General features: G+C 41.2%; 1 long non-coding RNA gene across 1 annotated transcript; it reads left to right on the forward strand.

Moving 5' to 3' along the window:
• Positions 1-16,904: 16,904 nt before the first annotated feature.
• LOC138986947 (uncharacterized) lies at positions 16,905-19,438 on the forward strand. Its single transcript, XR_011463492.1, has 3 exons — positions 16,905-16,986; positions 17,391-17,415; positions 19,367-19,438. It is a non-coding gene; the product is annotated as an uncharacterized lncRNA (long non-coding RNA).
• Positions 19,439-20,151: the final 713 nt, after the last annotated feature.

Below are 20,151 nucleotides of genomic sequence, written 5' to 3' on the forward strand. Positions count from 1 at the left end.
AATATTTAATAATGCTGTGTTATAAAACAATATTGTATTATAGTTTCAAGGTATTTTTTTTTCTTTTTTGTTGATACATAAGATAATGGTGGAGAAGGCAATGGCACCCCACTCCAGTACTCTTGCCTGGAAAATCCCACAGATGGAGGAGCCTGGTAGGCTGTAGTCCATGGGATCGCTAAGAGTCAGTCATGACTGAGCGAGTTCACTTTCACTTTTCACTTTCCTGCATTGGAGAAGGAAATGGCAACCCACTCCAGTGTTCTTGCCTGGAGAATCCCAGGGATGGGGGAGCCTGGTGGGCTGCTGTCTATGGTGTCGCACAGAGTCGGACACGACTGAAGCGACTTAGCAGCAAGATAATGGTGACTTAGATTCAAACAGTGATACCTTAGGTTTGATAATATACACAATAAATACATGTACACATTGACTTGAATTCATTTCCAAGCATATCTCCCTTCAACCCAATATTGTTGAAAAGCAGTTTGTACTCATTCTATTTCCTCCCTGCCTGTCCACTGTTTAATTTATTGTTTGACTTTTGTTCTCATCACTGAATAACCCTTTCTGGAAAAACGTAATCGATGACTTCTGAATATTTAGTTATCACCCTTGGCATCCTTGCTGAAATTCACATCTTTGACTTTTTTTTTTCTTGAAATATTTTTCTCCCTTATCCCTTTGGGATTTTCCTTAATTTTATACAGTATTAGTTGCCATTATTTCTTAGTCTTATACATTGGGATTTCTTCCTTAAGACACTTAAGTCTTGCTATTTCCAACAGTTTTATGTTCAGTTTTCTTCTCACTCAAGAAATGGTATTAACTTCATTTTAATTTTATCTAAGAATATGGTTTCAAACATTGTGTTTGCCAATAATTCCCAAATCAATACAGTTTTCCCAGACATCTCTTTGAGAGTCAAAATGTATCCAACATTTTATTATGTTCCCTTGATGATTTCATACTCATATCAAACTCCAAATATCCAATAATGAATTATAACTATTTACATGTTATTTAAAATTTTTATCTAGGAAATATTCTTTGATCTTCATATTTAAACTGTATCTCATCCTGGTTTCTATACGTTTATCTACACCATAATCTGCATTGTTTCTTGCATTAAGAATCAGGAACACAAGCAGGAACACAACACTTTATTTCTTTATATCTTCACATTAAATTAACAAAAATCCCTTCTACCAATCAGAATGGCCATCATCAAAAAGTCCTCAAGCAATGAATGCTGGAGAGGGTGTGGTGAGAAAGGACTCCTTCTACACTCTTGGTGGGAATGTAAATTGGTACAGCCACTATGCAGAAGAGTAAGGAGGTTCTTTTAAAAACTAAAAATAGAGTTACCACGTGATCCAGCAATCTCACTTCTTGGCATATATCCAGAGAAAAACATGGTCTGAAAGGATACATGCACCCCAATATTCATTGGAGCACTATTTACAGTAGCCAAGACATGGAAGCAACCTAAATGTCCATAAACAGAGGCATGGATAAAAAGATGTGATACATATATACAATGGAATATTACTCAGATATTAAAAAGAATGAAATAATGCCTTTTGCATCATGGATGGACCTAGAGATTGTCTTACTGACTGAAGTAAGTTAGAGAAGTAGAAATATCATATGATATCCCTTATATGTAGAATCTTAAATGATACAGATGAACTAATTTACAAAGCAGATACAGACTCACAGACTTACAGAAAGAATTTATGGTTGCCAGGGAGGGAAGGATGGGGGAAAGGTATAGTCAGGGAGTTTGGAATTGACACATGCACACTACTATATTTAAAATGAGTAAGCTGCAAGGACCTACTGTATAACACAATGAATTCTACCCAATGCTCTGTAATAACCTATAGAGGAAAACACTGACAAAGAATAAATGTATGTATAACTGAATCACTGCTGTACACCTGAAACTAACACAACATTGTTCATCAGCTATACTCCAAAGTAAAATAAAATTTTAAAAAGCTATGTTTAGGATCAGCAAATTCTGCCTTCTAAATACATCTCTGAACCTCTCGCCTTTCATTCCTTCTGCTACTTTATTAATTTAGGTCTCTTCCAAAATAGTTCACTATTAGAAAGACCCCTGTCATAGTGTTCCTTCTGAAATTTATTCTTTAATCCTTCCTTAATATTGCTTCAAAAGTGATCATTTGGAGGAAAAATAAATCCTGATTATTTTTCTCTCTTAATGAAACCCCCTTAATAGCTCCCTCTTCCCTTCCAGAACAAGTCTAAACAACCTAGCATGTTTCTTGATAAGTTTGATGATTATAATACAATATTGTTGCCTCTATTCACCATACTATGCATGACATCTCTAGGACTTATTTACTACTCATTGCAAGTTTGTATCCTTAAACAACATTTGTCCTATCCCCCCCAACCCCATCCCCTAGTAACCATCATTTTACTCTCTTTTTATTTTCCACATATAAGTGGTATCATACATCATTTGTCTTTCTCTATCTGAGTAGGTCTTAATTATTCCAGCCACTAAAAACAAATGAAAATTTTATGACATGATAAAGAAGCTAATTATTGCTATGTTGTCAATCATAGTAAATATGTATCAAATCAATGTGTTTTACAGCTTGAATTTACATAATGTTATATGTCAAATACATTTCAGTTTTAAACAATAAATAAACATCCTAACATGCTATAACCTGGCCTTGATTACATCACCAGGGTTATCTCCAGCTATACCTTACATTCAGATTGAATTATTCAACAGTTCTAATCTTTTCTAACTGCCAGCTGCTCTCTCCTATCCTTTTCTAATGGTCATTACCTTTTATTTCCTTCCTAGAAAATTCCCATTTATCTTTAAAATGTAGGTCATAAATGACAAAAGATGTTCTCTGACGCTCTTACTGTTGTACTAAAGAAATTGTACTGTTTGTTTGTGTATCTGTCTTTGCAGCTAGCCTGTGGGTGTCTTGAGGGGGAAACAAATGTTTCCTCATTCATCTCTATGTCTGCATTTCTGTGCACAAGTCCCAGAACTTAATTGGAGCTTCATCCATGTTTACTAAATGACTAGTGAGAAAACAGTGAATAAATATACAAATAAACTAAAAACTGAATAGATAAACAGCTTTTCAAAATTAAAATTAAGAATAATTCTATTCCTTGTAAGCCTGACTTTGTTATGTAATGGATAAGATACATCCTAGGTGTTAGCGTCACTGATGTTTTCAGCCTGTAAAACGTACCTTTATCTGTCTCTTTCCTGTTCTGTGCTAAGTTGTACTGTTATTAGAGAAACATGATTGAAAGTATCAAAAAGAGGAGGACATTAGAAAGCAAGTTAAGGGTGCTCCCTGGCTGTCCAGTGATTAAGACTTTGCCTTCTAATACAAGGAGTGCAGGTTTGATCCCTGGTTGGGGAGCTAATATCCACATGCCTGGAGGCCAAAAAACCAAAACATAAAACAGAAGTAATGTTGTTACAAATTCAATAAAGACTTAAAAAAAAAAGTTAAATGTTCTGAAACAGAAGATTTTAAGGTAAAGTTTGTAGTTGCCTAGAAAGATTTATTAATGAATGAGATTTAGAGGGGTCTGTGGACTTTCTGAAATTGTACACAGAAGGTGAACTGCATGTGAAAGGAAAGAATCCAAAGACAAAATAAGGAATTGTTTGACAAATGATGCTTGCTTATAAGTATGGCTCTAGAAATTCTGCTACTAAAATGAATCAATACACTAAAACAGAAAACTTCACCAAAATCTGCTCTAATTATTTGATACTACAGAGGCAAACACTCCAAAACTTACTTTCATATAATTGATTTTCGCGTTGCTGTGTGAATTAATAGGACTCCCGTGGACATCTCTTGCCTTGATTTTCTCCACTCTATTCTATTTATCAAGGCAGTCACAGGACCCTCCTAATGGTTGTTGTTGTTGTTTTAAATAAGAAGACAGCTTCTTATCTCTTGATCGAGGAGGGGCAACATCACATTGCAGAGCTGTACATTATATAGTATATTCAATGTGTATACTATACATTCTCTAAGGTGGTCCTGTTTCATTGTTCTTACATAATTTATCCTGTTTAATTATTACAAATATTCACCAACTTTTATAAACAGTTGTTGAATCAACTATAGGAAAATTTTTTAAAAATCCAATATGTTGCTTGGTCAAAGGAATGCTAATGTACTTGGCAAATTGGAGCTATATTAAAACTCAGTTAATTCTTCACCATTAAAATCATTAATAGGGCATAGCAAATGTAATCAAAAATTCTTTTAATGTTCTTTAACATTAATTGAAAGTGTCCCTCTTTTCTCAGCAAACAACCACAAGTTCATTTGGTGAATAAACACATCGTAAATGATGTCTGTTAAAATGACTTAATCATTGATGTACCATCATCATCACTTCCAAAATGTTCTAAGGTTTTTGAGACATAAATTACCACATGTGCTTTAAAAAATACTGTGTTCCTTTTATGACTGTATCAGGATATTTCTACTCTATATCATTTCTGGGGGGAAATTTCTATCATCCTAAAAAAATAATTAGTCCATCTTGACATACATCTTTAGAAATATTCAGAATTGTTCAATAGAAAAGTTTGTCTTGAAACACCTGTAGTTGTTTTCCTATTAAAATATTTTAAAGGAATATTTAGCCCTTAATAAGAATATTAGTCATAATATCCTTCCCTCTTTTTCCTTCTCACAGCCAAAATAGCAAAAATATTTAAATCAGTGATGCTTTTAAAAATAAAATAAATGTCTTCATGATATAAGGAAAAGTAACTGTAATAAAAAGACAGTGATGGGACTTCCTTTGTGGCCCAGGGGTTCAAATCTGCCTACCAGTGCAGGGGCCATGGGTCTCATCCCTGGTCTGGGAAGATCCCACATGCCGGAGAGCAACTAGCCTGTGCACCACAGCTACTGACCCAAGCTCTAGAGCCTGCGAGTTACAGCTACTGAAGCCTGTGGGCCTAGAGCCTGTGCTCCACAACAAGAGAACAGTTCCCACTCAGGACAGCTAGAGAGAATCGAGCACATTGACAAGAAGACCAGCTGAGAAGACAAAAAAAACAAACAACAAAAAAAACTTAGTAAGATTAAATCTTTGTGGTTTTTTTTTGAAAACATTTATTTTATTTTTTTAACTTTACAATATTGTATTGGTTTTGCCATATATCAAAACGACAAAAACATTCATTTTTGTGAGCAGAATTTACAGGGCTCCAAATAAAAAGTAAAAGTGGATACATTAGGTATGAAACTTAATTTTGTTTATAAGATTAAATCTTAGGCTCTGTTTCTTCTAGGTAAGTCTGGGGACTCGCAAAGAGTAGAAATGGGTGGAGGAGACTGTACTAGGGGTGGGGTGGGTGCACAGTCAATATTGTAAGACCTTTAGCGGGACCCTTAGACTAGGGTTAGAGGTCATGCTCCACCAACAGGAAACCTGTCAGCAGTCCTCGCCAGAGTTTGATGAGTCCGGGACAGAGGCCTTCTCCATGCGCTATCCAGGCCCTCAGGCCTCAGGGCAGGTGGGTGAGATGGGGGCCCAGGACAGTTTGGGACTGTGTCCCACAGAGTCCCAGAGCCCTTGCCATGGGGCTGACAGGCCAGATCCAGGCCACAAAGCTGCTGAAGTGAAAGTGAAAGTCTCAGTCGTGTCTGACTCTTTGCTATCCCATGGACTATACAGTCCATGGCATTCTCCAGGCCAGAATGCTGGATTGGGTAGCCTTTCCCTTCTCCAGGGGTTCTTCCCAACACAAAGCAATGAACCTCTCCCCAGTCCCTGCCTCCATGACCTATAAGCTGCAGAGGACGATCTGGGCATGGTCCCCAGAGCCCTGGGCAGCTGGAGGATATGACCCTGGCTACTAAGGGAAGAGTTTCCCAGCTCCTGTCTCTCCATTCACGTTTTCACACTTGGTCCAGCATTGATCAGTTGTCCACCCCCAGGAGGTGGCAGGAGGTTAGGTTGGTGTGCAAGGATCTTAAACATCATTTCAGGCTCGCCTCTGTGGTTGGGACCTCTCTCAAAGAGAGTAATTGTTGTGAACCAAAGATTAACCCAGTTGGAAATTGCTACAAGTGTGTCTCTGCAGCTTAAATGAACAGCCTGAGGCCTGGATGGGTCCTGGGCACCAGGCACCCAGAGAGATGAAAGTTGGATGGGGTCTGGGACTTGGCTCTGAGGTGCTGCCCAGCTGAGACCTGCCCCTCAGCCAGGGCAGGGCACTGGATGGAGGACCCGACTGGGTGCCGGATACCCTGCATGCCCAGACCCCCTCCTCCTGGCCTGGGCCTGGACCCCAGAGGTAGAGGGTGGTGCCTGGGACCTGATGCTTTCTTGTCAGAACTGAGAGTAGCGTTTGTTTTGGGGAGGTTTACAGCAACATTAGGGCTTCCCTCTTAGCTCTACTGGTAAAGAACCTGTCTGCAGTGCAGGGGACCTGGGTTTGATTCTTGGGTTGGGAAGGTCCCCTGGAGAAGGAAATGGCAACCCACTCCAGTATTCTTGCCTGGAGAATCCCATGAACAGAGGAGCCCGGCAGGCTACAGTCCATGGGGCCACAAAGTCGGACTTGACTCAGTGACTAAACCACCACCACCACCACAAGAACATCGTGACCTGACCATGACCTGACCTCAAGAACAAAGACTCTGACCCCAGAAGTAACCAGGCCACTCCCTCAGCTTTCCTAGAAAAGCACTTTGCTGAAAGTTTTCTGGGTGCTCAGCTTTTTGTTTGTTTGTCTTTTCTCCTTGTGTGGCCCTGCAGGAAGGCTTTCTCTGCTCCAGGCTCCTGATTCTTGGTGTTGTTTGGCCTCACTGTGTGTTAGGAGCACAAACTTGTGATCAGTACCAAGATGATATTCTAATCAAGAATAGAATCTCTTTTTATTCTCAATGTGTTAGATTTGTCCCTCCTCACCCCGAAATGTTCACTATCAGCTATATTTGGGGACAGAACATTTTCATTCATATAAATTATTTTCTTAATCAGAGAGGAATGTGTGAGCCTGAGATTCAATTTTTGAAATAAAATGTTTACTCTGAAAAGCCAAACTTGTCCATAGAATCACAGTAGCAGTTGGACAGAGGCAGTTGGACTCATCCTGTGCAGAGTCCAGTTAATTCTGAAGGTTCTGTGATGTGTGGTCGCCATGGTAATGTGGTGATACACATTCTGCATTCAGTGTGTTTGCGAGCTGAGAGCTTCATGTATGGTGGCAAAGAGAAATGGGTAACCTGAACTGTTTGGGAGGTAGGTTCCCACTGATCCTCTGAAGGCTGTTCCTTCAAATGGGCTGGTTAACCTTTACTGATGAATTTTCCTCATCTTATTATTTTTTTTTTCCATCACTCTAATTTATCTACAGAGTTATAAATGTGTTTTATAGTTTTGTTTTATTCCTTAAATTATATTTTGATTCTCCTGTCAGCTGGCTGCCTTAAATATCTTCCTAAATTTCCAATTTCCCAATGCCAGTTTTGTATACATTCTTACCAGAGAACAGATGGAAAGAACTAACAGAGGAGAACCATGATGTCTCCCCAACATCTGACATTATAGTAAAGGGAATTACATCTCAACTGTTCTCAAATGTTGCTGCCCAAATCTACAAACACTAGCAGTGTAAATCGTGAGACTTAAAAAGGAAAGAAACTGGGATTTACTGGTGGGATTCTCATGGGTGGATGTGGGCTGGATCATTGTTTGGCTGTTGCCAAGGAGTTTAGTGAGATGGCATAGTGCTGTTGGGTTGGTAGGATGAACATTTGGTCACTGAGGGAAGGAGAGCCTGTCTGTTGATCCTCAAGGAGAATCTAGGGTTACAGTCTCCAGGCTGTGAGGATGGAGATGATTTTCAAAAAGAATATGGGGCTCTGTTGTCTTCCACTACAGGGTCTAGAGCATGATGAGAAGTTGATAGAGTCAGAATTTTAGTGGGGAAAGGTTGAACTCCTGCCCATTCTTAGCTAGCACTTGGTCCAGGCTGCTCAAATAAGAGTTCAGATCAGCTGTGAGACTGAGCATCTCAGACTTAATTAAGCCACCAAAGGCCAGCACAGATGGCCACCTCCCCAGTTAACTCACATTAAGTGCTCATCCAGACTTGGTCAAGTTAAAAGGAAGCTAATTCTTTGTAGAGCCATCATTTGCCCTTTGGTTTAGAAGGTTCTGAGCTCTGAGGCAACTTGTTGGCCAAACAGATGACTGGTCACTTAGCAAGGTGAACTGGACATTGGGAAGGCTGCTCGTGAGATGGTTGAGTGTGTGAAGAAGCTCTGGAGGATGGACAGAGTTGGAATCCTGTGGTCTTTCTGAGGGGCTTTTCTCAGAGGAAGCTTGTATTTTGGATCAGGAACTGAAATATAGAGATGAGTGGTAGGAGGAGGATTGGAGCTCTTTTTAAGGCTGAGGCACCTTCTCAGGGCATCAGCTCTCATCCACAGAAAACTAGGGGCAGGATAATTTGAGTTGGAGGTAGGGTTGAGGTCCTGGTTAAGGGGTTTTAGCACAGGTCTCAGAGGTGCAGGCATCTGTGTCCTCAGGGAACCATCTACAATCCTGTCCCAGATCCACTATTTATTATTGCGTGACCATTGGAAAATCACTTCATCTCTTTCAATTTCAACACCATCTAATGTAACATATGGATTACAGCCCACACTTTATCCACCCTTCCTCTTGAACAGGGCTGGGTGTCAGAAGAGGTGATAATAGATACTCTCCATGAGCTATAAAAACTTGTTTTGTGTGAAAAAGCTGAAGAATAAGCTTCCATCCCCCCTTATTGGAGCCATCAAAATGCCCTCTCTGCTTTCAACCACTACTGAAGGTCCATCTTATTCTTGCCATCATTCAAGGTTGAACACTTACAGAGAAATTATGAAGCACCAGTCCTTTACTTTTTTATTTATTTATTTATTTGTCTATCTATCATTTATTTATTTGGCTGCATCGGGTCTTAGTTGTGGCACGTGGAATCTTCATCACATTGTGCAGCTCTTTCGTTGCAGGGCACTGACTCTCTACTTGTGGTGCTTGACCTCAGTAGTTGCAACATGTGGGCTTAACTGTTCAGAGGCATGTGGGACCGGAGTTTGCTGGTCAGAAATCAAACCCCATCCCCTGCTTTGAGAGGCAGATTCTTACCCACTGGACTGCCCGGGAAGTCCCTCCTTTATTTTTCTAATATTTTACCTGTATTTAATCATTCTTGGCCTCATAATACTAAAAATAGGCCATGTTAACATTTTCTCCAACTCAGGACAGGGAACTGAGGCAAAGAGGGATCCATATGTCTTTCCCAAGTACCTGCTTCTCCTAAATGTGATTTGAATCCAGTCCATCAGCCATGGTCACCATGTTTTGCTGAGCTTCTAGGTCTCAGTTAAATAGAGATATTTGCACACACAGCCAGTCTGTTGGATGTTTTCAGTGCACATCAAACTGCAGATCTTCCTAAGTCCACCTTGGATTCAGGAGGCCTTGCTAGGCATCTGGTGAGGAAGGGGACCAGAGGATTGAATTATGGATCAATTATTATTAGTTCCTGGGTGGTCCTCTGCCGGCAACATGTCAACAGCTCTCACCATTATAATGCATTTCACAGGATGTCTCATCCAGAAGGCGAGAAGCGACACCCCTCAAGTGTCAAGAACATCAAGAACCAGCTGGATGAAGAGAGTTTGTTGTTGGCCACATAATAGGGTGCACCCTATAAGTGACTCGACTGAAGGTACTGTGGAAATTTTCTCATTAAGTTCATTCAAGAATGATTATTGTAGTATGTTCAGGGCCTCATATTTAAGAAAAAAAAAACCAGAAATATTAAGCAATGTTCTTTTATTTCATGTGTTCAAATTGAAACTATATCAGTTGGTACTGCTTTAACTATGAAAGGAAAGATGCATTCTAAATTCAACATTTGGTTCATGCTTAAAAGTGAAGATGGTCTCTAGCTATGGTTTGAAGATTAGCTAATTTTTTAACACTAGCTGTGATGTGTTCCCCCCTGAAGTCATGTTTCAGGATTTCTTTAAATTATTAGACTTTATTTAAAGCAGGGTTACGTTGCCATAAAAGTTGTACGGATTATACAGAAAATTCCTGTATCATATCACTTCAGTTTCAGCTATCAAATTCTACTCACAGATAACATATGTGTGGTACATTTTTTACAATTAGTGAGAAAATATATTTTTAGTAATTCAAAGTCTAACATTGTTAGTTCACCTAACATTCACACTTTGTATTGTTATATTCAGTGATATTTTAAATATGCACATTTAAATTATAGTACCATACAGAAATCTACACACTAAATGTTCACAGTGTATTATTAGTACTTAAATACTAGAAACAACCCAAAGACCATCATGTGATGAATGGATAAATGAAATGTGATATGTACTCAGAATGGAATACTATCCCACCATAAAATGAATTAAGGATTGAAATATGCTATAAAATGGATGGATGATTAATACAAACATTTATTATAGTTAGTGAAATAAGGCAGGCACAGAAAGACAAATATTGTATGATTCCACTGGTTTAAGGTACACAGAATAGGCTAACTCATGGAAGTTGGAAATAGAAATTACCAAAGCGAGGAGGCAATGGAGAAGGTGGATTATGACTTAATGGGTACAGAGGTTATATTGGATCTGATGAAAAAGATGTAGATGGTGTTGATAGGTACACTAAATTGTGAATACAGAAAAATCAAGATTGCTGGGAGAAATATCAATAACCTCAGATATGCAGATGAGACCACCCTTATGGCAGAAACTGAAGAAGAACTAAAGAGCCTCTTGAGGAAAGTGAAAGAGGAGAGTGAAAAAGTTGGCTTAAGGCTCAACATTCAGAAAGCTAAGATCATGGCATCTGGTCCCAGCACTTCATGGCAAATAGATGGGGAAACAGTGGCTGACTTTATTTTTCTGGGCTCCAAAATCACTGCAGATGGTGATTGCAGCCATGAAATTAAAAGACGCTTACTCCTTGGAAGGAAAGTTATGACCAACCTAGACAGCATATTAAAAAGCAGAGACATTACTTTGTCAACAAAGGTCCATCTAGTCAAGGCTATGGTTTTTCCAGTAGTAATGTATGGATGTGATAGTTGGACTATAAAGAAAGCTGAGCACCAAAGAATTGATGTTTTTGAACTGCAGTGTTGGAGAAGACTCTTGAGAGTCCCTTGGACTGCAAGGAGATCCAACCATTCCAACCTAAAAGAGATCAGTCCTCAATGTTCATTGGAAGGACTGATGTTGAAGCAGAAACTCCAATACTTTGGCCACCTGATGTGAAGAGCTGAGTCATTTGAAAAGACCCTGATGCTGGGAAAGATTGAGGGCAGGAGGAGATGGGAATGACAGAAGATGAGACGGTTGGATGGCATCACCGACTCAATGGACATGGGTTTGGGTGGACTCTGGGATTTGGTGATGGACAGGGAGGCCTGGTGTGCTGTGATTCATGGGGTCACAAATAGTCGGACGCGACTGAGCAACTGAACTGAACTGATGGAACTTTTTAATTCTTAAAAATTATGAAAAGAATAAATACAATGTATTTTTTATGACAATGCTCAGTCGCTAAGTTATGTCTGTGAGCCCATGGACAGAAGCACACCAGGCTTCCCTGTCTTTCACTATCTTCCTGAGTTTGCTCAAATTCATGTCCATTGAGTCAAAAATGCTATCCAGACATCTCATCCTCTGTGGCCCCTTCTTTTCCTCCTGCCCTCAGTCTTTCCCAGCATCAGGGGCTTTTTGAGTGAGCCTGTTCTTTACATCAGGTGGCCAAAGTATTGAAGTTTCAGCATCAGTCCTTCCAATGAATATTCATGATTGATTGCCTTTATGATTAACTGGTTTGATCTCCTTGCTGTCCAAGGAACTCACAAGAGTCTCTTCAGCACCACTATTCTAAAGCATTAAAGCATTAATTCTTTGGCACTCAGCCTTCTTAATGGTCCAAGTCTCACAACTGTACATGACTACTGAAGCATAGTGTGATTTTTAGTGCTTCCCTCTGTCAGACCGAGTTTCAAGTCGATCAGGTTCCCCTTAGCCAGAAAGCTTAAGGCTCTCTGACTCATTTCTGAAACATTCATCTCCTTTGCCTTCCTCCACCCATGAGAAAGGTTGTCCAACAGATTTCAGCCAACACTTATTAACCACCCACATCCACACACTCCCCCGATGTGTCCACATTAACAAGGTCTTCCCGATCAGCATCACAGATGTCCTGAAAATTCCTCTATGTCCTCCTAGAGCTCCCTGAGGACCATCTTGAGGGCTATCCATTTCAACGTTGGAGGAAGAGGCTCTGCCCAACTCCATAGTAAGTGCCTCCTATTCATCTGAGATAAAAGTGTTGCTTCATAACTTTATTTTCTAGCTGAATTCAGATAAAGGTTCAAATTATTCCAGACAGTTCATAGAAACAGTTTTTAATTTGATGGATGAATTTCTCCCAGCAGATAACTTATTCAAAAGGATGTTTTTCAAAAATGACAACATAAATTAAAAACTGGAATCGGGAGCAGTTTCCTCAGCAGAAACTGTTCCTTCCTGAAATGAAAGTTTTAATTACTGGTGAAAATGAGCTGGAGTGCTCTTCCAGGAGGAGCGCCAGCCTTTCCCACAGGTGTCCTCTATTGTTCTTTTGGGGCTACGGACTGAACAGCACATTCCCATTCGGTTTTCTGACAAGAAAAAGAGAACAAAAGACCTGAATGCACAGTACTCAAGACACTGACACACTCACACCGTTTTCTTCTTTCTAATTGCAGGCACGTGAGCAAGCCAGTGAACATGGTAATTATTCAGGGATCATCCCTCTGATGAAAATAATCTAGTTGATGAAGGTGGCAATCTCTTGCCAGCTCTGTTTGGAGAGTTGCCCTGATGCTGGATTCCTAAAGGGGGTGAAGGCAGGGGGTACAGATAAGAGACTGATCTCCCAGAAAAAAAATGTCTGTGCTCTATGGTACCTGGAAACAACTACATCATTTAGATGCGTGGGTTTGGGTCCCATGTGTGAGCCCATGCAGTGTGATTCTCAAGCTGTCTGTGTGTGTTTCCTCAGGAGATGTTTCCCTCTTATAAAGCACAAGTCAACTGTGAACTTTCTAAACACTTCTCATCACACTGTGCACTGGCTATAGATTACCTAATTCTTTCCTCATCTCAGTCATTCCTCAAGTTTGGTTAATATTCATTTTGCTGGAATGGAGATGGTGCTGAGAAAAATGGACCAAGCTATTGACCTCCTAAGTGGAAAAGAATAAACTGAAAACCTCGGGGTGGTCCCAGTGTGTCTGCTCTGGACCCCTGACCTGCACTTATCACTCAACCATGGGATCCTCAGTCATGGAGCAAGGGGGTCCCTGCATCTACGTTTATGCCTGGAGGTACTAGAGCTCCAGAGGTTCAGATTGTGCCCATCATTGTAAGATGGGCTCAGTGGTCATGGAACCCAGGGCAAACATAGGTGGATTATTGCCAACATTGGCACAGTCATTATTGTGAAAGGCACCTTGGGATTCTATCCTCCTGGTCAATTCAAAGATCTGAAAGTTGTGTTCCCTTGTTTAGACAGTACAGGCCATATCTGTTGGTGCTAGTGTCATTGCTTAACCAAGGACAAAAGCAGATTGTCATCAGGAGATATTTCATTGTACTGGGTGACATTACCATAAGCCTTACATTGGTTAAACCCTGTAGCACACTCTTAAGGGAAGGTGTCAAATAGATCTCACAATGGAACTTGACATTCTCCTTGGTGACCTTGACTCTTGTTGTGAACCTCCTGCACACCAGGGTCCAAGAAGGTCGACGTTTACCCCATGCTTTCTCTCCATGATGAACTGTCCCTCTAAATGTATGGCTTCAATGAGTGTGAACAAACACTGACTCAGTGGATGTGCAAATATTGTTCAGAAAATGGAGACTAGGAAGAAACATCACATGATAGATTATAGCTATTTGGTAAGGTAGGGTTGAATTCAGTTCTCTAACAGAGATTGCTGTTAATCAAGAACAAAATCTCACAGAAAACTTAATAAGTGCATCAGCTGAAACTGAATCCTGGGGAGGCAGTGATCTAGGAAGAAATCCTTCCAGATAGGGTGGTTTTGCAGAAGATATAAACAGGCAGGAGTTTCATGAGTCTTTGTCATCGAAAGGTGGCATGCATTTCAGTGTTTCTTTTTTCCCGAACTGTTATGTTATCACTAGTTTAAATACAGAAGTTTAGTTTCATTATTTCCTGCTCCTCTGATTTGCTCTTATTTATACAACAAAGAGGATGATTCAATAGCAACTCAGTCCATAGTTACTAATGCCTTATGCATACACTCCACCCCATGCCCCTCCAATGAAAAAGGCTCCTGAGAGGTTAGTGAGCACCTCACCTGTGTCCCTGTGCTGTTTGTTCTGTGTCCCTCCAGCTCCCCAGGAGGACATGGTGGTGGAGCTGCCCCAGGGCTGGGCTGAGGACGAGCCTCTGAGGACTGTGGACGTAAGTGCACCTTTCTTAACCGGGGCAAGGCTGCTGCTTCACTTCTTTATTTTCCTTTCAGTCGAATACAGTTATAGTAATCTGACAATTTACGTTACCACTGAGGCATGCAAATCCTTGGCTGGGAAAGTAGAGAGGATAAATCTATTATCAACACAGTCCTGATTCAAAAGGACATTTAAATAAGACAGCATCATTTATTACTGTAGGTACTTTGCTCAGCAGAAAGTTTTCTTTCTTGAAAAACAATTTGTAAACGTTGGTCAAATTAAAACTGAGAGATCTTATGTGAAACAGACCAGTCTTTCCAACAGGAGACTGTCTGTTTTATTTTGGAGCCACTGAAGTAAAGAGTGCTAGTTACCTGAGGACAAAAACCAGATAACAGAAGACTTAGTGCAGAAAACTCAAGATGCTGACACACTCACTCTGTTTTCTTCTCTGCAATCACAGGAATCCGGGGAAGCCTGTGAACACGGTAAATATTCAGGGATCATCATTCTGCTGAGGGACAATCCAACTGATAAAGGTGGGGTTCTCTGACTGGCTCTGGTTGGAGAGTGGCCCTGATGCTAGATTCCTACTTGGGGTGTGGGCTGTGGGTGCAGAGAAGAGACTGATCTCCCAGGAAAGAACAGTGTCTTTGTTCTATGGTACCTGGAAGCAACTACATCATTTAGATGTTGTGGGTTTGTGTGAATCAGGGTTGGGGGCCCTTGTGTGAGCCCAAGTGGTGTGATTCTGAAGCTCTGTGTCTGTGTGTGTTGCCTCTGGAGAAGTTTCCCTGTTACACAGCACTAGTCAACTGTGAACTTTCTAAACACTTCTCATCACCACTGCACACTGACTATACATTACCTGATTCTTTCCTCAACTCAGTCTTTCCTCAAAATGAAAGTGAAAGTCATTCAGTTTGTATTCAAATCTTTGCAGCCCCATGCACTAGAGTCCATGGAATTCTCCAGGCCAGAATCCTGGAGTGGGTAGTCTTTCCCTTCTCCAGGGGATCTTCCAAACCCAGGGATAAAACACAGGTATCCAGCATTGCAGGCAGACTCTTTAACAACTGAGCTATCAGGGAATCCATTCCCCAAAATAGCTTAATATTAATTTTCCTCAGGTGAAGATGGTAATTAGACAAATGGCCAAAATTCTTAATGTCCTAGTGGAAAGGCCGAACTTAGTACCTAGGGTTGATCTCAGTTTGGTTCCTCTGGAGGAGTGACTTGCTCCTACCAGTCACCAGTGTGATCCTAGTCATGCGGAAAGGGAGTCTCAGCATCTATATCCATGCCAGGAGGTATTAGCAGGTCCAGGGGTCCAGATCCTGCCCACCATTATAAGGTGGGCAAGTGGTCAAGGAACCCAGGTAACCATAGGTGGATTAACACCAACTTTGGAAACGTCATTATTGGGAAAAGAATCTCAGTACTCATATCCTCCTGGTAACCTCACAGATTCTGAGTGTTGGGTGGCCTTTTGTAGTGTGGAAGTCATATGTGTTGGTGTTCCTGTCTTTGTTTACACAAGGACAAAAGCATATTATCAAAAGAGATGTATTTCATTGTACTGGGTAACATTACCATAACCTCACATTGATTAAACCCTGTAGTACACACTCAAGGGAAATGGTCAAATAAAGCTCACAGTGGAACATGATAGTCTAGTGACCATGACTCTTGTCGTAAATCTCATACACAGCTGGGTCAGAGACAGTCAGGTTCACTCCATGCTTCCTCTCCATAATGAACTGTCCCACTAAAAGTGTGACTTCTGTGAGTGTGAACCGCCACTGACTCAGTGGACATGCAAACATTGTTTGGAAAATCAAGCCTGGGAAATAACATCACATGATTGATAATAGCTATTTGGAAAGGTAGTATTGAATTTAGTCCTCTAACAAGAGTTTACTTTTAATCAAGAATAAAGTCTCACAGACTTGGTAAGTACAATAGCTGAAACAGTGATCCTGAGGATGCAGTGATCTAGGAAGAAATCCAGAAGATAGGTGTGATTTACCAGAAGCTCTAAACAGGCAGGAGGGTCATGGGTCTCTGTCTTTGAAAGCTGGCATGCATTGTAATGTTTCACTTTTCCCCATTGGTTTGGTTATCACCAGTTAAATGCAGGCACTCTCTTTCATTGCCTTCCTGCTTGTCCCCTTTCTTGTACTTCATCCAGCAAAGAGGAGGATTCAAGAGCAGCTGAGTCCATAGTTACTAACCTCTCTCATGTACACATTCCACCCCATGTCCCATCAAACAAACAAACAAAAACCCTGAGATTTTTGTAAGCAGCCTCTCCTCTGTCCTGATGGCCTTCTGTTTCCCTCCAGCTCCCCAGGAGGACCTGGTGTTGGAACTGCCCCAGGCCAGGGCTGAGGAACCGCCTCTCCGACCCCTGGAGGTAAGCTCAACTGTCTGTGTCTCACATAGATGCTGTTTCACTTCTTTCTGTTTCATTCAGTTATAGTAATCTGACAATGCATTTTAACACTTATGTATGCAATTCCTTGCTGGTGAAATATTGAGGTTAAATCTGTTATCAACACAGACCTGATTCAAAAGGAGACTAAAAAATACCGTCAACTACTACTGTAGGACTTTCATCAACAGAACTTTTTCCTCCTGGAAACTGAAATATCTTAAGTGAAAGAGCCCAGCCTTTTCAACAGGAGTCCTCTCTGTTTTTTGGGAGATGGGGGAGCATTGACCAAAGAGTTTTAGTTATCTGAGGGCCAAATTCAGATTACAAAGACTTACTGAAGAGAAGCTGACACCCTCACAGTGTTTTCTTCTCTCTAATTACAGGAATCCAGAGCAGCCTATGAACACGGTAAATATTCAGGGATCATCTCTCTGCCGAGAAACAGTCTAATTAATGAAGACGGGGCTATCTTGCTTGCTCTGGTTGGAGAGGCGCCCTGATGCTGGATTCCTTCCTACAGGGAGTGTGGGCTTGGCATGCAGAGAGGAGACTGATCTCCCAGGAAAGAACAATGTCTGTGTTCTATGGTCTCTGGAAACAGCTACATCATTTAGATGCTGTAGGTTTGTGTGAGGAGAAGGCAATGGCACCCCACTCCAGTACTCTTGCCTGGAAAATCCCATGGATGGAGGAGCCTGGTAGGCTGCAGTCCATTGGGTCGCTAGGAGTCGGACACGACTGAGTGACTTCACTTTCACTTTTCACTTTCATGCATTGGAGACGGAAATGGCAACCCACTCCAGTGTTCTTGCCTGGAGAATCCAAGGGACAGGGGAGCCTGGTGGGCTGCCGTCTATGGGGTCGCACAGAGTCGGACACGACTGAAGCGACTTAGCAGCAGCAGCAGCAGGTTTATGTGAATCAGGTTTGGGGGACCAGGTGTGGGCCCATGTGGTGTGATTCTGAGGCTCTGTGTGTTTCTGTGTGTCTGTGTGTTTCCTCAGATGTTTCCCTCTTACACAGCAGTTGACTATAAGCTTCCTAAACACTTCACATCACCACTGCACATTGATGATACACTACCTGATTCTTTCGTCAGCTCAGCCATTCCTTAAGTTTGCTTAATATTCATTTTCCTCAGATGGAGATGGTGCTGAGAAAAATGGCCCCAGCCCTTGACCTCCTAAGTGGACAAGCCAAACAGGGAACCTAGGGGTGGTCCCAGAGTGACTACTCTGGACCCCTGACCTGCACTTACCACTCAGCCTTGAAATCCTAGTCATGGAACAAGGAGGTCCCTGCATCTATGTTTATGCCTGGAGGTACTAGCTTCTAGAAGTCCAGACCATGCCAATCATTATAAGGTGGGCTCAGTGATCACAGAACCCAGTGCAAGCAAAGGTGGATTAGTAGACAACTTAATTAGCACAGTCATTAGTGTGAAAGGTACCTCAGGACTCACATCCTCCTGGTCAGCTCACAGATTCTGAGAGTTGCATGGCCTTGTGTAAACACTGTAGGTCATATCTTTTAGTGAGTGTCATTGGTTAAAGATGGAAAAAATCGGATTATCATCAGGGTGAAATTTCATTGCACTGGGTGACATTACCATAAGCCTTACAGTAACTAAACCCTGTAGAACACACTCAAGGAAAGGTTTCAAATAGATCTCACAGTGGAACTTGATAGTTAGCCTACTCACTGTGACTCTTGTTGTAAATCTCCTGCAGAGCTGGGTCAGAGAGTGTCAGTGTTCACCCCATGCTTCCTCACCATAATGAAATGTCCCAGTAAATGTATGACTTCTGTGAGTGTGGACAGCCACTAACTGAGTTGATGTGCAAGCATTCTTTGGAAAATGAAGATTGGAAAAAATATCACATGATTGACAATAGATATTTGGAAACATAGGATTGAATTCAGTCCTAACAGCTTGCTTTTAATAAAAAACATAGTCTCATAGACTTGGTAAGTACAGTAGCTGCAACTGTGGATCCTGGGGAGGCTGTGATCTAGGAAGAAATTCAGAAGACAGGGGTGATTTACCAGAAGCTCTAAATAGGCAGGAGTGTCATGGGTCTCTGTCATTGAAAGCTAGCATGTACTTTAGTGTTTTTTCCCCCCATTGGTTAGGATATCACTAGTTAAATGCAGCACTCTCTTTCATTCCTTCCTGCTTGTTGTCTTTTTTGGTTAATTCATCCAGCAAAGAGGAGGTTCAAGAGCAGCTCAGTCCCCAGTTACTAACTCTCTCATGTACACATTCCACCCCATGTCCCATCAAACAAACAAAAAAGAAACCTGAGATCTTTGGAAGCAGCCTCACCTGTGTCCTGATGTCTCTTCTGTATCCCTCTAGCTCTCCAGGAGGACCTGGTGGTGAAACCGCGTGAGGCCTGGGCTAAGAAGCAGCCTCGGAGGACCCTGAAGGTAAGCTCACCTGGCTTTATCTGGGATAAGATTATTGCTTCATTTCTTTATTTTTTATTCAGTTGAATATAGTTATAGTAATCTGACAACATTCATTACCACTGATGTATGCAAGTCTTTGGCTGGGGAAATATTGAGGATGATTCTATTATCAACACAGACTTGATTCAAAAGGACATTAAAAAAAGACAGCATCAGTTACTAGTCTAGGTACTTTCCTCATTCCAAAAATAAATTTGTAATTGCTGTTCAAATTAAACTGAGACATCTTAGTAGAAATAAGGCTTTTTCCTCCTGGAAACTGAAAGATCTTAAAAAAATAAAAATAAAAGAAAGAATACCAGCCTTTTCAACAAGGGTCCTCTCTTTTTTTTTTTTTGGAACAGGAATTGATTTTTTTAAGAGTTTAGTTACCTGAGGAAAACAAAAACTCAGATAAACAAAACTTACTGCAGAGAAAACATGATGCTGACACCTTCACAGTGTTTTCTTCTCTCTAATCACAGGCATATGGAGCAGCCAATGAACATGGTAAATATTCAGGGATCATCCCTCTTCTGAGGAACAATTTAGCTGATGATTTTGGGGCTCTCTTGCCAGCTAGCTTTGCAGAGTCACCCTGATGCTGGATTCCTATGGGGGGTGTGGGCTGGGGTGCAGAGAAGAGACTGATCTCCCAGGAAAGAACAATGTCTGTGTTCTATGGTACTTGGA

Source organism: Bos mutus, unplaced genomic scaffold (assembly GCF_027580195.1).
Source record: "Bos mutus isolate GX-2022 unplaced genomic scaffold, NWIPB_WYAK_1.1 CTG287, whole genome shotgun sequence".
Lineage (NCBI taxonomy): Eukaryota > Metazoa > Chordata > Mammalia > Artiodactyla > Bovidae > Bos > Bos mutus.